The sequence below is a fragment of the Ursus americanus genome, chromosome 9 (genome assembly GCF_024610735.1).
Source record: "Ursus americanus isolate L20-20 chromosome 9, mUrsAme1.1.p, whole genome shotgun sequence".
NCBI lineage: Eukaryota > Metazoa > Chordata > Mammalia > Carnivora > Ursidae > Ursus > Ursus americanus.
The window spans coordinates 69961777-69968192 of NC_142135.1; the positions used below are offsets into that span (position 1 = coordinate 69961777).

Sequence of the window (6416 nt, forward strand, 5' to 3'; positions counted from 1 at the left end):
AAAGAACATGGAAGGGGCGCCTGGGTGGCTCAGTCGTTAAGCGTCTGCCTTTGGCTCAGCGCGTGATCCTGGAGTCCTGGGATGGAGTCCCATATTGGGCTCCTCCACTGGGAGCCTGCTTCTTCCTCTCCCACTCCCCCTGCTTGTGTTCCCTCTCTCACTGGTTGTCTCTCTCTTTGTCAAATAAATAATTAAAATCTTAAAAAAAAAAAAAAAGAACATAGGAATAAATGTAAAGACACTTGTGAAAAATGAGTCATTATTTCTTAATAAATATTACTTCTTAAGTTTGGATTTAGTATAACTGGTTATTTTATGATAGAACATTCGTGTGTAAATATGAATAGTTTCTGTTGTTAAATTAACATTTTCCCAGGTATTCACAATTTTTACAAAGCTACTTTTTTTTAAGCTTTAATTTTAACTCCAGGTAGTTAACATACAGTGTTATATTAGCTTCAGGTGAAAAATACAGTGATTTGAGGCTTCCATAGATCACGCTGTTTTCATCTCGATAAGGGCACTTCTTCAACCCATCTCCTATTTCAACCATCCCCCCAACCATCAGTTTGTTCTGTATAATTAAGTCTGTTTCTTGATTTGTCTCTCTCTCTCTCTTATTTTTTCCTTTGTTTATTTGCTTTCTTTTGTTTCTTAAATTCCACATATGTTTGAAAGCATGTTATTTATCTTTCTCTGACCGACATATTTCACTAAGCATTATACTCTAGCTCCATTCATGTCATTGCAAGTGGCAAGATTTCATCCTTTTTTATGGCTGAATAATATTCTATTATATGTATATACCAAATCTTCTTTATCCATTCATCAGTCCAGAGACACTTGGGCTGCTTCCGTATCTTAGCTATTGCATATAATGCTACTATAAACATAGGGGTGCATGTATCCCTTTGAATTAGTGTTCTTGTACTCTTTTACAAAGCTGTTTTAAAATTCCTTCATCATAGATTATTTCGCCATAGTGAAGCGGTCATTAGTACTAAAAATTCTATCATGGTCATGAGCCACACCTTTCATAGGTAATAAAAATATGGTTGGATGACATACCAATAAGTTAAACATAACTTGTAAATATAGTTAAATTAACTTAAAGTATGCTATGTGACTCTCCTTTCAATGATGTGTGTTGAATTCTGCTTCCCTAAAAAACTTAAATTTTACTGCATTTAGAAAGTCCTCCCTTCCGCAAAATAGAAATATTTTAGGTGGCTGCTGAAAAATTTGCAAGCCAAACTGAGTGAAATATGACTTAAAAAAGAAAGCGTTTCAATTGTCAATTGGGTCATTTGCTTTATTTCAAGGTTCTATTTTCTATATTCTTTCACTGACCATAATGAATAATTCTTACAAGGAGCAAAATTTAAATATATTTTAATGCACTTCATACCTAATTCTTACACAGAAAACATAAAGAAATGATCAGTAATACACAAGAATTTACAATAGCCCATTTGAAATAGCCATGTTGATAAAAGGGAGGACACAGCTGTTTTTCTACATCAGTGACCACAACAATCATTAAAGGAACACTATAATATTTTGAGTCCACTTATATTCGAGTTAATTTTTGATACTATCTGGAATATATAAGAGCATTTGGGTTCTATTAAGAAAGCAAAATCATTGAAGTCTCTAAATGCATCCACATTCCACAGGAGATGTTCCACATTGACATTTGGGTTACCCTGGGCCCCATCATTTATTAGCTGGGTGTTCCTCTACCATGCAGGACAGCATATTAAACATTGTATTTGCTTTTAACTGTGGAATTCTATCAGGGATTCCTCCCTAAATTGTGAAAGCACACACCCTTAAAAAGGATGCCACATGCTTTGTTCCAAGTTCCACGCGGCCAAAAGTGTTCCAGATGTTCAGAATCAACCATATTAGTCGCATTTACATGGCCAGGAAAATGCATAATTTCTGAACTGTATTCATAAGGAAAATTACTATAGTTTCAAACATTTGGTCTCTTGTGTGTGGATAATGAGGCAATTGTATTAATTTGACCTTTGGATGGCACTCTCATCCTTCAGCTCTTGCCAGAGTCCTTACCATGTAATTTCACATGTAATCAGAAGTGGTCTTGTCTTTGCTTTTCTTCCTGGTTGTTTCTTCTGTGTAATCATTACTTCATCTTATAGAAACTTCCTGAGGGCTGGGGCAATGCTTGAAATGGTCTTTGATGCCTGGCACAATGCCCGAGAAACTGAAATTTTTCTGTAATTCTAGAATTACTGTATTTTTCTGGTCCTAGGATCCACATTGGTTTTCACATTTTAACAACTCAGAGCTTAAGAGTTCTGTAATAGTCACTGTCAATAGAATATTTCAGCTGCCAGGCCAAAGAGTAAGCGGAGACATTTTTTCGGCCTCCTCATGTAGCCATGCCCAAAAGTACCCTTGAATAGTTTGTCACCTGGTTGCATTATTTGCATTCTTACCACTCCACCTGTTAAATTTTTAACATAGGTCTGGATTCCTTTTTGTCGCTGAAAATGCCTTCAAAAAGGTTACACGGTGAAGTAGCTAAAAACCACAAGAGAAGCTGTAGATTTCCCGTGCAATTAAAGACAACTTGGGGCACCCGGGTGGCTCAGTTGTTTGAGGGTCTTCTGCTCAGGTCATGATCTCGGGGTCATGGGATCCAGCCCCAAGACCAAGTCCGCACTGAGCATGGAGTCTACTTAAGATTCTCTCTCTCCTTCCCCCTCTGTTCCTCCCCCCACCCTCGAGTGTGCTTGTGTGTTCTTGCTCTCTCTCTCTCTCTCAAAAATAAAATAAGTAAATAAAAGCAACAAAGGCCAGAAAGAGGATATCTCACCTACCGCATATTTTATTTAATTATTTTTCCTCATGATAAGTGTACCCTTTAATCCCAATCACCTATTTCACCCATCCCCCCACCCACCTCCCTTCTGGTAACCATCAGTTTGTTCTCTATAGTTGAAAGTCTGTTTCTTGGTTTCTCTTTCTCTCTTTTTTTTCCTTTGTTCTTTTGTTTTGTTTCTTAAATTCCACATATGAGTGAAATCATATGGTATTTGTCTTTTCAAGTCTGACTTATTTTACTTAGCATTATACTCTCTAGCTCTAACCATGTCATTGCAAATGTCAAGATTTTATTTTTTATAATATTTATAAATATTTGTAAAATTCCATTCTATACACACACACACACACACACATATATATATACATATATATATACATATATATATGCCACATCTTCATTCATTCATCAATTGATGGACACTTGGGCTACTTCCAAAGTTTGGCTATTGTAAATAATGCTGCAACAAACATAGGGGTACATGTATCCCTTTGAGTTTGTGTTTTTGTATTTTTGGGGTAAATACCCAGTAGTGCAATTACTGGATCATAGGGTAGTTCTATTTTTAATTTTTTGAGGAACCTCCATAATGTTTTCCAGAGTGGCTGCACCAGTTTCCATTCCCACCAACAGTGCACGAGAGTTCCTTTTTCTTCACATCCTTACCAACACTTGTTTCTTGTGTTTTTGATTTTAGCCATTCTGATAAGTGTGAAGTGATATCTCATTGTGGTTTTGATTTGCATTTCCCTGATGATGAGTGATGTTGAACATCTTTTCATGTGTCTGTTGGCCATCTGAAAGTCTTCTTTGGAGAAATGTTTGTTCATGTCTTCTGCCCATTTTAAAATTGGACTGTTTGTTTTTTGGATTTGAGTTGTATAACTTCTTTATGTATTTTGGATACTAACCCTTTATTGGATGAGTGATTTGCAAATACCATCTTCCATTCAGTAGGTTGCCTTTTAGTTTTGTTGATTGTTTCTTTCACTGTGCAGAAACTTTTTATTTTGTTGTGGTCCCAATAGTTTACTTTTGCTTTCATTTCCCTTGCCTCAGGAGATATATTTAGAAAAATGTTGCTATGGCCGATGTCAGAGCCATTACTGCCTGTGCTATCTTCTAGGATTTCTTCTAGGAACTATACTTTCAGGTCTCACATTTAAGTTTTTAATCCATTTTGAGTTTATTTTTGTGTATAGTGAAAGAAAGTGGTCCTGTTTCATTCTTTTGCATATAGCTGTTCAGTTTTCCTAACACCATATGTTGAAGAGACTTTTTTCCCAGTGTTTACTCATTCCTCCTTTGTGGAAGATTCATTGACCATATAATCATGGGTTTATTTCTGGGTTTCCTATTCTCTTCTATTGGTCTATATGTCTATTTTTATGCCAGTGTCATATTGTTTTAATTACTACCACTTTGTATTATAACTTGGAGACTGGAACTGTAATGCCTCCAGCTCTGTGGGTTTTTTTTCCCTCTAAGATTGTTTTGGCTATTTGGGGTCTTTTGTGGGTCCATATAGATTTTAGGATTTTTCTAGTTCTGTGAAAAATGCTGGTGGTATTTTGATAGCGATTGCATTAAATGTGTATATTGCTTTGGGTAGTATAGCTATTTTAACAATATTTGTTCTTCCAATCCATGAGCATGGAATGTCTTTCCATTTCTTTGCATTGTCTTGAATTTCTTTCAAGATGTGTTTTATAGTTTTCAGAATACAGGTGTTTTACCTCTTTGGTTAAGTTTATTCTTCGATATTTTATTGTATTTGGTGTAATTGTAAATGGGATTGTTTTCTTACTTTCACTTTCTGCTGCTTTATTATTAGAGCATAGGAATGGAACAGATTTCTGTACAATAACTGAGACTTTACTGAATTCATTTATCAATTCTAGTAGCTTTTTGGTAGAGATTTTGGGTTTTATATACACAGTATCATGTCATCTGCAAATAGTGAGAATTTTACTTCTTCCTTATCAATTTGAAAGCCTTTTATTTCTTTATGTGTTGTAATAGCTATGGCTAGGACCTCCAGTACTATTTTGAATAAAAGTGGTAAGAGTGCCAAGACTGAAACAATCCTGTTTATAAGAGGCCTTCAATTCTGCACTCCTCTTTCCTGTGTTCGGTACAAATACGGTATTTGAGAAGAGTCAGTTTCACCCTTCAGCCAACTTATTCTCCAAAGAGACTTCTTTTCCAAGAGTATTGTCTGTGTTCCATTTCTGGGTGAATGTAAATCCATAGTTACAGACCTTATATTTGGTCTCTGTGTTGCCTGACGCTTTCCCTGTATCAGCATAAGCATGACCAGAAGTAGAAAATTCCACACCACTACAAGATGTGGTTCTCAAATCTATTTTGACCATGCCTAATCCATATCCTTTATTGAAGACATCCTTGGTGGCCTTTCCTAGGTCGCAGTAAGTCGGTGTGTTACACATATCTCCGACCAGAGGGCCTGCTCCACCAGGGCAATGCTGAAGGTCTTCTTCAGTAATGTTGGTATAATTTTTCTGGACCAACCATCTATGGCTGGGCTGTGTTAGCTTTTGAAGGTTGGCTTGCTGGCTATCAGGTGAGTTTTGACACAGTCACATCCAAACTGTCACAGAATAATTTTGGCCTGGTTTACAAGGCTGCAGACTTCCAGCTGCACACTCATGTGAATGATGGCACTGAATTTGGAGGGTCTATCTAACAGAAGGTTAACGAGAAGATTAAAACATCAATAAACCTTGCTGGGATGGCCGGCAGTAATAACACCCCTCTTGGCATTGCAGCTAAATATAAGCTGTATTATAGAACTTCTCTATCTGCTGAAATAAATAATGCCAGCCTGATTGGACTGGGTTATACTCAGACTCTTTGACCAGGCATCAAACCAACCCTATCAGCTTTAATGGACGGAATGAACTTCAAAGCAGGAGGTCACAAGGTTAGGTTGGGATTTGAACTAGAACTTTAAAGTGGTTTTGAGTAAAGCATCTGATTTGTCCCTAGAGGTAAAGAGAACCCACCATGTTTTGGCCTTAAAATTCTGTGAAATTTCAAAAGTGTAAAATTTTTATTCTTCCAAAGAATTGTATTCCACCCCACACTGAAGTCTAGAAATTGTGAGTCCATCCTAAGGGAGGGACTTGAAGGCATGCCTGGAAGTTGTGACGTTTGTGCCACATTTCCGCTGAGTTCCGCAGTGTTATTTTAAACGTGTTCCACAGCAACAATGTAGTGTCACGTTACAAAGGAAATGACCCGATCCTCCAGTTTGTATATCATGTCCTGTGAGTCCCACACCACTTTTTCATGACCTTTTAATATATTGGTCTCTGTGTTGTAGTGGAATCTTTGGGTTTGCATCAGAGTAAAATAAAATAAACCCATCACATTTGGAACATAAAAAAAAAAAAAGTGGTGAGAGTGGACATCCTTGTCTTGTTCCTGATCTTGGGGGGAAAGCTCTCAGTGTTTCACTATTGAGTATGATGTTGGCTGTCAGTTTTTCATATAAGGCCTGTATTATGTTGAGGTGTTCCCTCTAGACCTACTTTGCAGA

The 6416-nt window shown here is 36.9% G+C and overlaps 1 pseudogene; it reads left to right on the top strand.

Annotated features, from left to right (window-relative positions):
• Nucleotides 1-5372: 5372 nt before the first annotated feature.
• Nucleotides 5373-5828, top strand: LOC148109492 (non-selective voltage-gated ion channel VDAC3 pseudogene; annotated as a pseudogene).
• The last annotated feature ends 588 nt before the right edge of the window (nt 5829-6416 follow it).